Source organism: Tenrec ecaudatus, chromosome 7 (genome assembly GCF_050624435.1).
Source record: "Tenrec ecaudatus isolate mTenEca1 chromosome 7, mTenEca1.hap1, whole genome shotgun sequence".
NCBI classification, from domain to species: Eukaryota; Metazoa; Chordata; class Mammalia; order Afrosoricida; family Tenrecidae; genus Tenrec; species Tenrec ecaudatus.
In genome coordinates, this window is record NC_134536.1 from 131,002,470 (window position 1) to 131,017,695 (window position 15,226).

General features: G+C 47.9%; 1 non-coding gene across 1 annotated transcript; it reads right to left on the reverse strand.

Annotated features, from left to right (window-relative positions):
- Positions 1-1,513: 1,513 nt before the first annotated feature.
- LOC142453928 (U6 spliceosomal RNA) lies at positions 1,514-1,618 on the reverse strand. Its single transcript, XR_012785483.1, has one exon. It is a non-coding gene; the product is annotated as a U6 spliceosomal RNA (small nuclear RNA).
- Positions 1,619-15,226: the final 13,608 nt, after the last annotated feature.

Here is a 15,226-nt window from a genome sequence, read left to right on the forward strand (position 1 = left end):
GGAGTATGCTTTTTTGGTACATAGTAAGGCATCTGTAACATTCAAATCTGCCTGGGTGCACATGTATGTGATCTGACCACCCAACCCCTATTTTCAGAGCATTAGGCTAGGGTCCTACGGAGAGGCTGCGGGGAGCACTCCCTCTTCACAAAATGCTTACTCACTGAGGGGAGCCTGCCAAGAGCAAGTCTCCAGGAAATGGGAGCTTCTTCATGCTCACTCTCAATGGCCAGATTGGCCATGTTGGGCTCACCAAGCCAGAGCAGATGCATTCTCTACAAGTCTGTGCTTTACATCCACACCTCACATTCCTCAAAATTCCAAATACATCCCGTCCACTGCTTCCTCTTTCCTTCCAGCCGGCCTCTCCATTCGCTTTTCTTTAAAGGAGAATTTGCAGGGTCTCTTCTGGGTCTCCTTTAGGAAAATCCAGGCCAGCTTCCCCCCAAGCCTGTGCTCTTCAGGAAGCCTGTGATCTTTATTGCAGATTATCTCACCACGGCTTGTAGGAGTCAGACCCACTGTCCCCTGGCTCCCAGGCACCACCAGAAGCAGTTTCGTAGGTGGGAGGACATTGGCCATTCTCCAGGCTTCTGGTACCCAACGCTTTTTATAATAGCAGGTCACACATCTTGGCCAACATTTCTGCAATTTCACCCTTCAGAGCTCTTGGGTGGATGCCATCTGGTAGACATGATTTATTTACATCTAATTTGTCAATTAGGTCTAGAACATCTCATTTGTTTACTGCTATTTCATCTAATTCCCAAGTCTTGTCTGCTTCAAAAGACACTTTGGGGGGGTAGGACACTCAATCCTGCCCTTTTCAATCTGTTAGCAGATGGTTATAAAGCTGTGGCCCTGTGTTGGATACCGTGGAAAAAGCAGAGTAGACTATGCGGACCCTGTCATTAAAGAGCCCATCGTTTGGTCAGGAAAGATGATTGAGGTAGGAAAGCTTTCGGCCGCCAGTAATGTGAAAAGTGGCTGAAAGTGGATTTAGCAAACGGAAGTCAAGTTGGATGATCTAGGAGGCAGCCGGAAAGTGGGCACTGCTGATGTGGGTTTAGCTGCTCAACAATGTCCTTAGGCACCAGGATCTCCAGGTCCAGTCTTAACCACTAGCATTTCACCCTTGTGTTGGTTGTCTCAAGGTCACAATATGGCTGCTGTAAATCCAGACATCATGCCCATAGTTGAGGTGACAAAAAGGAATAAGACACCAAGTGTTTTCTTTGATCAGGACTAGCAAAAGATAAAAAGTTTCCATTTTAATTTTGTGTGCTACTGAGAATATCGGTAGCAGGACACACCAGCTCAGCAGTTTCTCCATGTACGATTTGGTGACATTGATTATATTCTTCCAGCTGTGCAAGAAATCCCATCCTCCTTTCCTCCTAAACTCATTGACCCTGAGGTTCATTTCTAATCTGTCATTTGAACCCATATAGATAGTTCTTAAAAGAGCATAAAACTCAAGGCAAACTTCTTACTAGAATGATTGCTTGTTTGTTTTAATATGGAACGCTTCACAAATTTGCGTGTCATCCTTGTGCAGGGGCCATGCTAATCTTCTCTGTATCGTTCCAATTTTAGTATATGTCCTGCCAAAGCAAGCATGATTGTTTGTTTTTAAGATGACTTCAGGGGATTTTTTGGTCAAAAATTTTTAGATTATGTCAGGGCAATCGTGTAGGGCTTCCCCCTCCCTCCATTGCCCCAGGAAGTATAGAGTCTAATAGAATTTGATGTTCTGGTCTGAGTTTCCCCACTGTTGATCAGAATTTTTCTATGGGCTCACTGGTCAAAATAATCAGTCATGGAAGCAGGGTACCATCTAGTTCTTCTGGTCACGAGCAAAGAAGTCAGTTGTCCATGGAAGCAATGAGTCACACATTTGTATTGTCCTCCTATCCTTTGCTCTCCTTTCTCTCTTGAGTAGAGACCAATTGTTGAGCCTTGGATGGCCGCTGTGAGCATGTGAGACCCTAGACACTATGCAATGAACTACAAGGTAGAACAGAAACCCCAACTGATTATTAGGCTAAGCAACTGGGCTAGTCTATGAAGTCGTGACTTTAAACCTCCAAACCAAGGAGCCTAGGTGTTTGGCTATACATCTATTATTTCTGATTGGGTTTTTTGGTCAATGGTATAAATATATCTTCCACATAGATTTTGTCAATTCAGCTGTTTACAGGTGTACAACATTTTGAAGGCATTACAATAATAGGCTGTTACTCCACCTTGCCCTTAATCAATGTGATTTTGCCTTCACCCTTACTGCCACCCCCTCTCTGCTTCCTGCCCCTGATGGCCACTAATAAACTCTGAGCTCCATACATCTGCCTTTTTGTACCTCGTTAGATAACTGAGCTCCTATAATTTTTGCTGATTGGCTTATTTCACCCAGCACCATAGCTTCAGGCGCCATCTATATTTCACAAGTATTTAGACTTCAGTGCTGCCGGTGGCTGAGTAGTATTCCATTGCATGTATGTACCATGTTGTGTTCCTCCATGCATCTGTTGATGGGTATTTAGTTTGTTTCTGCCTTTGGACTATTGTGAATAGTCCTCCAATGAACATTGGTGAGGAATATCCAGCTCTACAGAAGCAGTCTACCTCTCGTAGACCCGAGTTCATGCATAATCGACTCAAACGAGGTCATCCAGCCACGCTTAGCACTGAAAGAGTCTGGAGGAATGCGTGTTTAGGATTTTCATCCTCTTTGGTGGAAGGGGCAAAGGAGTCAAAGGTTGGGCATGAGTATTGAGTTGACCAGTCAATAAACCCAATGTCTACAAATGTCCCTGACAATCTCAGGCGGTTCCAATGCTAAAGGAGCGGCACAGATTTGGATCCAGAACAGTCCTTTCACGCCTAGCTTCTTCTTTCCTGGAGTTCATATGGAGGAATGTGCCTCATGAACTCAGTGCTGGACAGTGGGACTCGTGCTAGGAAGGCTGGGTGGGAATTGGGCCCTGTTGTGGTAAGGACGTTCTGGATTGAGGGCATGATGGAGATGACTAGAGATGCTTGCTACACATGGCTGTTTCCAACGGCAGTGAGCACAGAGTGAGAGAGAGGACCACGTGGAGGAGAAAGGACCTCAGAGAAGTCGGTTTAGGTTAATTTACCAGGAGCTGCCCACTTGTCTTGTCCTGGAGTTACCCCTTGTCTCACACACATGGGGAAGCAGGTGCGCTGTGTGCCGAGCGTCTGTTCTGCAAGGCTGGCTTCGGATGCAGCATGTTGCCCAGCAGTGGCCTCCAGGCTCTGAGCAAACACACTTCTCGTTTGCTCGTGAGGGGCCTCATCGGTCTCAACTCCAGCTTCTCCCTAGCTTGTTTCTAACCCTTTGGCCTCTCTTCGTAGTACTCCTTTCAAACTCTAGAATAATTTCCTTGCCCTCGAAGGGGATGACTTTGAGATATCATTCCTTATACTCAGTCGTTGACATTACATTCCCTCCTTTGACTTGACTTTTCCTGACCCTTGGCAAGCCTATCCATACCCAGTCATCTCGTGATGGCTCTTGTGCCTAGGCTCCGTGCTTCCAATCGAGTTGGTGCTCCATCCTGGCCCAGTCCTTTCATTGGGCTTGATAAAGCAATTGTCTAGCTCTTGGCGAGGGTTCACGAGTTTTGAACGACCAGCAAAGCATTTGTTCTTTATTTCCTAGGTAAGAGGTTGTCCTTGAAAACCTTGGCTGGCAGAATCCACATCAGAAGGTCTCGTCTTTGAGAGCTCTTTTTGACAGTGCCGTGTAGAAGCGCCTGCGAGAGAAGCCACGGTGGTGAGCAGACTAGCCTGTAGGGCACCGACGGCCATCAGGTCCCTTTGAACCCTTGGTGACCTCATGGGCATGACAGGTGAACTCCACCGGGATTTCAGTGGTGAGCTTTTCAGAAGTAGATGTCTTTCTGTTGAGAGGCCACTGGATGGACTCAAACTGCCAACCTTTTGATTAGCCACCAGGCGCGTTTCCCCTTTGCCTCACCCAGGGACTCCAGCCAATCACAACCTGGACTGAAGCGAGAGGGAGAGGCCTGGTATCAGAAAAATATGGGCACCAGCAGGAGTTGGCACATGCTTTCTTGTGTTAGGAGGAGAGGAAGAAGCCCACGGGGATGCCTGCGCTTCCAGCAGGACCATGATTAGGAGTCACTGGTGGGGATTGGACGGACCGAATTTTAGGGCTGGTTGGTTTTGAAGAAGACGGGTCGGGTTTTAGGCCAGCTTGGTTCAGAGTGGCAGCAGGAGTTCTTACAGGTCCTGTCTGATGGAGAGTGAAGGAAGGACCACCGTGGAGATGAAAGTTTGGTGCAGAGGAGAGGCGTGGGCAGGGAGAAAGAAGCCCCCTTGGACCAGGTCCAGGGCGGACGTGCAGGGGGAGAAGGGAAGGCGGAGGAGGACTGCAGGCAGCTGGGCCTGCGGAGGTCAGAAAGACAGAGCAGGGAGCATCTCCAGCAGGAGGGGGCTGAACTGCAAGACCAGGCTACAGGCATCCTCTTCCTCGGTGACACGGCAAAGGATCTGAAACCTTAGGTTGACTTCTGCCAACTTCTGGTGGTTTCTCTCTTTCTTTTTTAAAAACATTTTATTAGGAACTCATACAACTCTTATCACAATCCATCCATACATCAATTGTATAAAGCACATCTGTACATATTTTGCCCTAATCATTTTCAAAGCCTTTGCTCTCCACTGAAGCCCTTGGCATCAGGTCCTCTTTCTCCCTCCCTCCCCACTCCCCCCTCCCTCATGAGCCCTTTATAATTTATAAATTATTATTTTGTCATATCTTGCCCTATCCGGTATCTCTCTTCACCCCCTTTTCTGTTGTCCATCCCCCAGGGAGGAGGTCACATGTAGATCCTTGTAATCGGTTCCCCCTTTCCAAACCACTCTCCCTCTCCCTCCCAGTATCGCCCCTCACAGCCCTGGTCCTGAATCTGGTGGTTTCTAAGTCTGGTCCTGGCCCTGCGATCATTAAGCGTCCTCTCGGACACTCTCCTTTTCTCCCTTGCTTGTGCTTACCTTGCTTTCTGAGTCAGAGGTCTACAACCAAATGTAGCCAATAAATTAAATAAATTAAATTAATAAATTAAAAACAAACCAAATGTAGCCAATTGGGCATTCTTTTCAGCAGCAATTCTGACCCCGAGCTGGTTCCTGTTTCCACCTGCCTTGTCCTAATGGGTGAACTCTCTCATTCTCCCAACTTGGAGATTGCTCAGTTTTAACAGGATGTCTTTTTTGGCTTTTTTTTTTTTTTTTTTCAAATCAAGACAAAAATCTCTTGTGGGCCAAGCCGTGGGGTTCACATGTGGTTGGCTTGCAAGGATTTCCGCCTCCTCTTTTCTCTTTAGACGTTTCCCCCCTGGCTTTCTCAGAGGTGTTGGTGAGCGCGGCTCAGGGTCCCGCCATACAGCCCCTCATTCTATTCTTAGCGCATCCTTGTACTTTCCTAGCCCCCTGTGGAAACCTGACAGAGCAACGGATGGAGTTTTCTCTCCTCTCGATTGTTAGGGTTGATTTTGTGTTGCCGTGTTAGCAGCGGCCATTGAACAGCGGTTGGCTCTTTACAAAGCAAGCCACACACCTTCTCGTCTTTCATCTTCCCAGCCAGTCTGGGAAGCCGTTTCTGTAACAATTGTTCTCATTTTACAAACCAAGCCATGGGCTTTGGGAGACGAGGCTCAGTTAGTCACAGAAGGAGCCAGGGTGGACTTAAGATCTTTGGCTGCTTTCTCTCTTTTTAAATAATAATACTATTATTTTTTCCCCTCCAAAAAAAAAGAAAGAAAAGAAAAAGAAAGAAAACATTACATGATCAAGGAAGGTTTTTAAAATTTTATTATTATTCCATGTTTTTATATCTTCTATGATCGTGTAGGTTAATCTGGGTTGTTATTCAGTGTTCGTGGTTTTTCTTTCTTTTTTTCCCCTTCTTGATCTTCCTAGTGTTGATTTCTAATTTTATAGTGCCGTGATCTGAGAAGACGGTGTGCAGTTTTTCCATGCTCTTAAGCTGAGTGAGGTTTTCTTTGAGGCCTGACTTCTGGTCTGGGCGATGACTGAGACAGAACCTACAGGGAACAGTGCTATGGGAACTTAGACCTCATCAGGCATCTCGAGGGAACAAGTCCCGGGGTCTCGGGGCTTCAGACCACAGGCTTAGGGGACACCAAACTCTAGTGACAAAGGCCCTCGTGAGTAGGGCTGGGGTCTTTAAAAGCTCACAAGCAGCCTTTCACAAGCAACTCTTGGTCTCTATGCCTCTGGAAGACAGAAAAGGGATGAAAAGACAGAGTGGGAGAAACATGTGTAACAAAATTCAAAATCATACAGAAGCCCATTTTTACTGGTCTGATAGAGAGCCCAGGTGGCATAGTGGCTACGAGTTGGGCCGTGATCCTCAAGGCCAGCAGTTCAAAACCACCAACCCATCCTGTAGGAGAAATACATAGCTTTCCACTCCTGTACAGGGTTAGGGGCAGTTCTACCCTGTCCTATAAGGTCACCATGAGTCGGCATCAACTTGATGGCTGTGAGTTTGGTTGGGGTTTGGACAGAGACTTGCAGGGAGCACGGACACTGGCCTTTATTCATGCCTAAATGCCCTGTCATGGCTCAATTTTCAGCTAAACAGCAGACAGATTTATGAGGAGGAGAATGGCACTAATATGGTGCACACTCCTTAGAACAGCCGGCCACTTGGAACCAGGAGCACAGCATCGAGCCAAGGCCAAACTCAGAAGGACTAAGAGAGAAGGAAGAACGAAACTGGAGGAGACACAGGAGGAAGTGGGCTGTCATGTTTCATGGTGGGGATTGTCATCCAGGAGAGGCAAGCATGGGGAGGAGATACATAGCACCATGCTATGCCCGGTCTAGGTGCTCCTGCTGCTAGAGCTTCCTGTTTTTTCTTTCCTAGTCATGCTTCTATGAACTGGCAAGGTCTTCCCAGAACCAGATAAATGACCCTATAAAGATGTTACATTTATAATCATCGAGATACAAAATGTATATGTATCGTTGTATAGGATCTGGATAAATATTGGTGGTGTTTGTTGGGTGCCATTAACTGGATCTGGTTCATAGCAAACCCCAGGTGACCAAGGAGAGCTGGAGCCTGGTGGTTTGTGGCTGCTATCTTTACGGAAGCAGAGTGCCAAGTTTTCCCTGTAGAACTGCCGTGTAAACTGTCAACCTTTCAGTCGGCAGCCGAGTGCTTACATTTTATTTATCTGTACATTTCAAAATACTGGTAACAGTTACATAGAAAATGTTTTATGGGTTTATAAATGCCAATATATAAAATTTATATGTACAGTTAGACATATTGTTGTATATGGGAGTGCTATGTAATTACAAGTAAAATGTATACGTGTAACTAAGAATGATAATAAAGAGCTAACTTTACCTTACATTTGGAATGGACACACACCATTTCATGGTGAGCATTTCCCTGTGGCATCCAACATCAGTTCTAGCGTAGGGCAATATTATAATTTATGTAGCCAGACTCCTCTTGCTGGGCATTTAATTTGCTTCCAGTTTTGGCTGGTTTAAAAACACTCTTGATGGTCATTTTTATGCCATACATGTTTGCCTGATTCTGAGATTAGCATGCATGCTGTCCAATTGCATTCTACGTGTGTACCGATTTTTATTCCAAGAAGAAATATTTATGTCAATCTGACCACATGCTAGCCTGCATTGATTGTGTTATGAAGAATGGTTAGTATTTGGGGTTAAGAAACAAAGTCTCCCTGCTTTGTTTGCATTTTGGGGGGAGACGGGAGATCCCTCACACCCTCTCCTTATTAAAAAATCCACTTGTGTTTTTTGGGGGAGACTTTCTATTCTGTTACTGGTTTCTTACAATTACATGTGCTTAATACCCCCTAAACCCTGATGCTTATACTCCACCCCACCAGGAAAACCACTCAGAAAAGGTCATTTCTACCAGAGGGATTTCTCTTGGAACATACTAGTGGAGGGAAAACACTTCACTGAACCAGTTCATACAAATATTTTTTACTCTGGCATTGAGTTGATTCTGGTTCATAACGACCCAGAGGACAGGATAAATCTGCCCTTTTGAGTGTCCAAGACTGCAACTCTTTATAAGAGTAGAAGGCCTCATTTTCCTCCCTCTGCGTGACTGGTGGTTTTGAACTGCTGACCTTGCATTAGCAGCCCAACTTGGAATGCCGCTAGACCCCGAGGCTCCTTACATCAGCAGCCGTCAAATCTAGAAAGGTCCTTTCTGGGTTCGTCTGGGTCTTGTGCGGCACCTGCCCTGCCTCAAAGCACAAAGCCCTGGGAAGGGAGGCGGAGCTCCTAGTCCCGAGATGCCATCTTCAAGAGAAGGCTCTCCACCAGAATTTACTGACCACTTATTATGAGTCAGGCAAGGTTCCAGTTGTTTGCTGCGGTTTTTAAAGCTTGTTGGCCATTCAAGGAGGTTGGGTGCTTGGGGAAAATGTGGTCCAAAGTGTCTGAGTTGTAACAAAACATTTGCCATTCAGCGGTGTTGACACGTTTAGCTCAGTAACAGCAGTAGCCTTCATCGGCCTATGCAGCCACGGTCACTAGCCTTCTGAAGGGCAGGCACTTGTATTGCCATCTCCGTTTTGCAGACGAGAAAACGGAGCATCTGAGAAGTGGGGCAGCTTTCCCAAGGCCTCACACAGCTTAGAAGCAAAGGGGCACATCTTGAAAGCCGGGCAGCTGTCTGATGGCAATGCAGCATGGCTTCCTGAGAATCAATGCTTCTCTGCCGAGGAGAGTCTGGTGTATCCGCCTGGGAAAGCAGGGTGGAAGGATGCTGGAGAGGTGAGCTGATCCGATGCTGTGTGCTTTCTCACCGCTCTATGCCTCAGTTTCCACATTTACGAAGCGAGATGGCCAGCTGGTGTGCTTTAGGTTTTTCCAGGCTCTGAGGTCTATGACCAGTACTCAGGGGGCAGTCAGAGACAGCCTTGGCCCGGGTGTGCTGGAAGTAAAACTCCCTCCGGCTCTTAAATCTCAGCTTCGCTGACTCCTCACAGACACAGTGACAAAAAGCATTCAATAAAAGCTTGGAAACATCTCTGACACTATTGACGGGAGCAAGGAGGACGCCCTGTGTGAGCCCCGGGCCAGGGGGAAGGAGGTGATAAGTCTGAACCAGTGTGTGTCTGTCTCTCATGCTGTCTTCTCCTTAGGAAGAGCCAGGGGCCGTGAGCAGGTCAGTTCATTACCACTGTATTCACTGCATTGATTTCCATGGCTTTGATGAGGAAAACTTCCCACAGGAAGTGCAAATTGCCTTGGGACCTGCCAATCCTGCCAGTATTACCCTGGCATCCTCAGACCTGAGCAGCTGGCCTGGGGACTCCTCCAGTGAGCATGTGCTTATGAGATTGCAGGTGGGGGAGGAGCCAGAGCCCAAGACCATGGAGTGGGATGAAGTAGCCACTTAGCTTTTACCTGGAAACTCTTTACTGGTTCGGAGCCCAGCTTCCCATTCTGTGGTATCAAAGCCCATCTCCTTCAGTGGCCGCACTGTGAGGCAGAAGGCTGGTTCCGCCAGGGAGTCAGCAAGCTTGGGGTCCTCTGTGACTTCAGTTTCCTCATCCATGAAATGGGTATAAAGGTGATACTTACAGAAGATTTGAAATCATTGAACGGGCCATGGAATGCTCAAAGAACCAACACATCACTCTGGGAACAAGTGTACCCAGAATGCTCCTTAGAAAAGTATGCACATACATATGTGTACTTTGGACATGTTATCGGGAGAGACCTGTGTTAGTCCGGGTAGACTAGAGAAACAAATCCAGGGAGACTCGTATGTGTGTAGGAAAGAGCTTTATATACAAGAGCAATTGAATGTTGAGAAAACATCCCAGCCAGTCCAGATCAAGCCCATAAGTCTGATATAAGCCCACATGTCCAGTACCAAGCTATAAAGTCCTCTTCAGACTCATGAAACACATGTAATGATGCCGAATGCAGGGAGATCACAGGCCTGTGGGTTGGAAGTCTTGTGGATCCAGTGGCATTGTGAGCATCTCAGCACTGGCAGGGATCTATGTGCACGGCTTCTCTAGCTCAGGGAATTAGCATAGTTCCATGTGTCTTGTCAGCGACAATGTCTCCCAGCTGATGTGTCCCACCTCCAAGAAGGAATCCTCAGGAGAAGGCCATGCCCACACAGAGGTCTCGTTGGCTATGACTTGATTGATGGGCTAGACGCCTTCACTCTTAATCCTCTCGAATTGACACAAGATTATATAACTACCACAGGCCATGCCCTGGAGAAGGACATCATGCTTGGTCAAGCAGAGAGGCAGCCCGAAAGGACACGTGAGATGAGATAGATGGACATGGTGGCTGCAACGCGGGGCTCAAACCTGACAACAATTGTGAACATGGCATCGGATGGGGTGGCATTTTGTTCTGTGGTTCATAAGATTGGTTGGAACTGACTAGATGGCATTTAACAGCAACAACAATGACAACAACAACATAGAATTACTATGGAGAGTAAATGAGCGACTGTTTATGAAGCACAGCAGCTGGTTCCCGGTAACTGTTATGGAAATTCAAGCTCTCGGAATGCTTCCTTGACAAAGTATCCGGTAAGACACCATGTCCATGGTGCCCAGCACAGTGCCCGATCCCTAACAGAGCCCCAGCATCTAGTTATTAAATACAAATTGGCTGAAAGAGACGGGTTTGCCAGCACAGGTGTCGTGCCGGTTTATGATACATTCTGAGGCGCTGTCACCGTGGACTCTTCCGGATGCTCCTGTCACTCAGAAACCAGGACACAGGACAACTTGGCTATGCTTCCTTGCTTCCTGTCAACAGGTTCTTTGGAGTCTTGGGGGGCCAACACGTGGTAGTCACTGGGCAGGGTCTTGAAGACAGACGCCAACCTAGAGGGAGAAGGCAGTGACTCGCTGAGCATTAGAGCCCCAGCGCAACCCCCATGCCCCCCGCCTCCCCCCGCCCGGCCAGAACACTTCTTGCTCAGCCCGAACAGTCACCAGAAAGGCAACGTTCTTCAGGGCCGGAGCGCTAACTAGCGGAGTGTCTTGCAATTTTTACTGAACCCAGTTTGGATTGTACTATTCTGAAATGCCTGCAGTTAGCGTGTTAGACCCCGATGCTGACTCTTCAGCCCTGCCAAGGGTGAACTTGCTTCTCACAGTTCCGATGCAGGTGCAGAAAAATGTGTCTCTTCTATTAGAAAACCCCCCAGGAGATCAGGCACTGAGGTACATGACAGCAGATTCCTAGCCTCAGGTGGGGACAGGGGCAAACTAGAAGCAGGAGCACTTCTCAGCGCCAATCAACAGGTGCCATCTGATGCCAGGCAAAACAGTAGGGCCTGGGTTGCGGGGGCTTCCACGTTTTCAAGGGACAGCAACACGCACGGACCCTCAGATAAGATGTCTGAGTGTCTACGGCACAGTCGAAGGAAACAAAGCAACAACCTGTGAACACTTTGCAGCTGCGTCTGCCCCCTGTTTCTGATGGGAGTTCCAGTGTGCAGGGGGCAGCAGAGCTGCCCGGGAGGCCGTGGAGGGCGGCAGCAGCGGTGCCCCTAGCACGTGGCAAATGGCGTTTCTTAAAGCACGTGCCCTCGGCTCCTATGGCCGCATTAACGCACGGGGTGGCGTAAAGCAGCACAAATGTGTTGTCTCACGTTTCTGGAGGCGGGAAGAGTGAATTCAGGGTGTTGGCAGGACCCTGGTCTTTGTGAAACCCCCAGGGGAGAATCCGCTCCAGCCTTTCTCTTAGTGCCCGGCTTGCTGGCCCCATCCTTGGCTTGTAGATGCCTCCAGCAGTACATGACCCTCTCCTGTGTGTCTGGACACCAGTCGTACGGGACGAGGGCGCCTCCTAAACAAATACTGCAAAAATCCTCTTCTTAAATAAGGCGACATCTATTGGTACTGGGCCTTAGGATTTGTCCATACATATGTGTCCCGAGGAGCCCTAGGGGCAGAGGCAGAGTGGGTTACACATTGGGCTACTAACCTTAAGGTTAGCTGTTCAAAACCACCAACTTCTCTGAGGAAGAAAGGTGAAACTCTCTGCTCCCATAAAGATTTATAGTCTTAGAAGCCAATAGGGGGCAGTTCTACTCTGTCCTATAGGGTTGCTGTAGTTGGAACGGACTACATAGGTGTGTATACCTATAACTATATCTATTCACACACACACACACACAGTGAAGGGCACAATTAACCAATAACACCAGTTTAAAGGGCTTTCGACGCAGCGTCTCACATCTTGTTACGGTGATGGGATGACACGGATGAGGGGAAGGAGGTTTAGAGAAACCGGGGGCCCGGTGGAAGGTACAGCTGAGACTCGGACAGAGGTGTTTGTGCAGCAAGCCCTTTGGCTCACACAGCGTCACGGAGCATCTTAGTCATCTGTGTTGCTCTCAGGGGACAGCAAGTAGTTGGCTCTCAGAAACAGAAACCGGTTTTCTCGCAGCTTAAACAGTAAGAGGTCTGAATACCGAGCGTTGGTTCCAGGGCAAGGCTTTCTCTCTCTCTGTTGCTTCTGGAGGAAGGTCTTTGTCTCCTTTTGATATCTGTGACCTTCCCTGGACAGCTCCATGCTTCTTGGCATTAACTTGCCCTTGATCCCAGGAGGTTCTCGGTGTAGGCGCCCTGGTCCAAAGGATGAGCTCTGTCCCTGCCTCCTCTTTCTCGCTTCCGGTTTGTCTTCGTCTCCTTTTATCTTGTGGAAGATGGTAGCCCGGCCACACAGGCAGACTCTCAGGAACCCCCTCACCCAGCAGCTAAGGTCAGCCCAGCAAGGGCTGAGAGCTGAGTGAGCATGGCATATCCCACTCAGACTCTGTCTCATTAACACAACAAAATATAACCTCATCCCGCCTCATTCCCAAGGTCAGGATTTACCACCTGTCACCAAGGGAGGACAAATGGGGTGATGGCATCATTACACAGCTGCCAACCCCCCGGGCATCCCAGCCCAGCCAAGAGGAGGCAGCATCTCCTGGGGAGGACACATCCAATCCGTGATACCAGGTATTAGTCAATTTGTGTTGCTTGCCAGATAAGGGGCTGGGGAAGGCCCAGGTTGAGAGTCTGACAGGCTGGGATCCGGAATCTTGGCCATCAGGAGTCACATCGTTTGGATGGCACCTTCCCATCACAATCCCCCAGGGAGAGCCATGCTCTGTGAAGAAGGCGGTGTCAGAACATGGCATGAAGAAAGAGTTGAAGCTCTCATAGCCACAGACTGCCTGGCATCATGCAGTGTGTGTGCAGAGATGGTCCTGCGCACTGAATGGGGCCGGGGCCAACGATGCCTTCCTGTCACAAACGTTTACCGGGGGCCACTCGGCGCTCAGCACAGAGTCAGATGCTCAGGTAAGCAAATTGGTCTGATGGAACTTGAAATCCAGATGGACAAGAAGCCGGCCTCTAACACAATACCCACACAGGGAAGATGCCCTGACAAGGTGTAAGCTTCTGAAGGGGGCTGGAGGGGACCAGTCCTCTCCCACACAGAGTCTACGCTCTTTATGCACGAACTTCATGGATGAGGATGTTCTATTTTCCCTCAAATTTATTCCTTCCTCTAAAATCACTCCCCATGGCAGGCTCACAGTCATGTGTGGGTATGTACCGAGTGGTGAGTCATCGAGTCACCTGACACACGTGGTCTCAGCTGAGGTGGACGCGTGGTTTCTGTCTTCTTGTTTCGGTTGTCACCGTGTAATCAGACACCCTTTCTGCAGGCTTCCTTCGGATCTTTGTGTTGGCTGTTGGTGACCTTGCCACTGCAAATGACTCCGGAGTGTAGTGCTGAGGTGTCCTCTGGGCCTCCGACGGATGAGAAGGCTGTGATGCGCCTGATACACACGTGCTAGACAAGCCATGTCAGGCATGAGGTACAGTGTTAGTGGCCATGAGGTTAATGCTAATGGAGCAGCAATATAGGTTACATTCCTGTTAAAACCAAAAAACCAAACTCACTGCCATTGAGTCAATGCTGAGTCACAGCGATGCCCCTTATGAGTTTCTGAGACTGTAACCGTTTATGGGAATAGACAGCCCAGTCTTTCTCCCAAGGGGCTGCTGGTGGTTTCAAACTGCTGACCATATGTGTGATAGCTCAACGCATAACCACTACGCTACCAGGGCTAAACGGTATATATATGTGTGTTGATATATATATATGTTGAGATATCTATATGTGTGTATATATCTATATAGATATCTCAACACACACATATATAGAGTATATATGTATAGTTATATATATAAACACACATATACATATTATAGATACATATACATACACATATGCATATACATGAGGGATTTTTTAAAATCTGTGGTAAGTTGGAATTAGAAGCTAAACATAAGAATCTTTCTTCTCAACATCAGTTCCATCAAAGTTGAGGCACTCCTGTGAGTGAGGATATAAGCCACCTCGTCCATCCTGAAAGTCTGTGTCCTAGGACTGTAGCCATGCCAGTGCAATATTTTTTGCATTATTAACGGAAGAAAAGTAGGCATGCTGTCAATAGACCTTCCTAAGATTTGAAATCGAAATGAAGTCAGGAGCCAAAGCAGGCCTGTTAGGCGGATGCCTAGTGGTTTCCCATCAAGGGACCCACAGCGTTGCTCTTCTATGATAAGAACAGGCGGGAGCTTTGTCGTGAAACTTGGTGCTGAAGGTTTAACTAACTTTCTCAAAACACTATCATAACAAGCACATGTTATTGTTCTTTGACCCTCCAGTAAGTCAACAGGCCAAATGCCCCCAGCACCCCCAGGCCCTGTTGCCAGGCCCTTTGCTTCCGGCCAGTCTACTTTTCCTTGGACTGGACCACTTCTACCTCTTGCTTAGATTGTGCTTTGTCTTCAGGATCATACTGGTAGCTCCGTGTTTTAGCTCCATGTACAGTTTTTTTTCCCCCTTAAGAAATGCTTCAGAGTCTTGAACCCGGTTGTTCAAACTTCCATCGAAAGCTCTGCTTGTCTGCTGATGATCCAGGTGCAATAGTTTTGCCATCCAGTGAGTCAGAAAATGTGTTCAACTTCCATTCATCAGCCAGGTTGTGCAGGCTGGATTCTGTTAGGACCTCCATTGTGCAGGCTAGTGTTGGACCCCTTCAACTATGGTGTGGACAAGAGTAGTCTGCCACTTCATGGCTTATATTTAACGT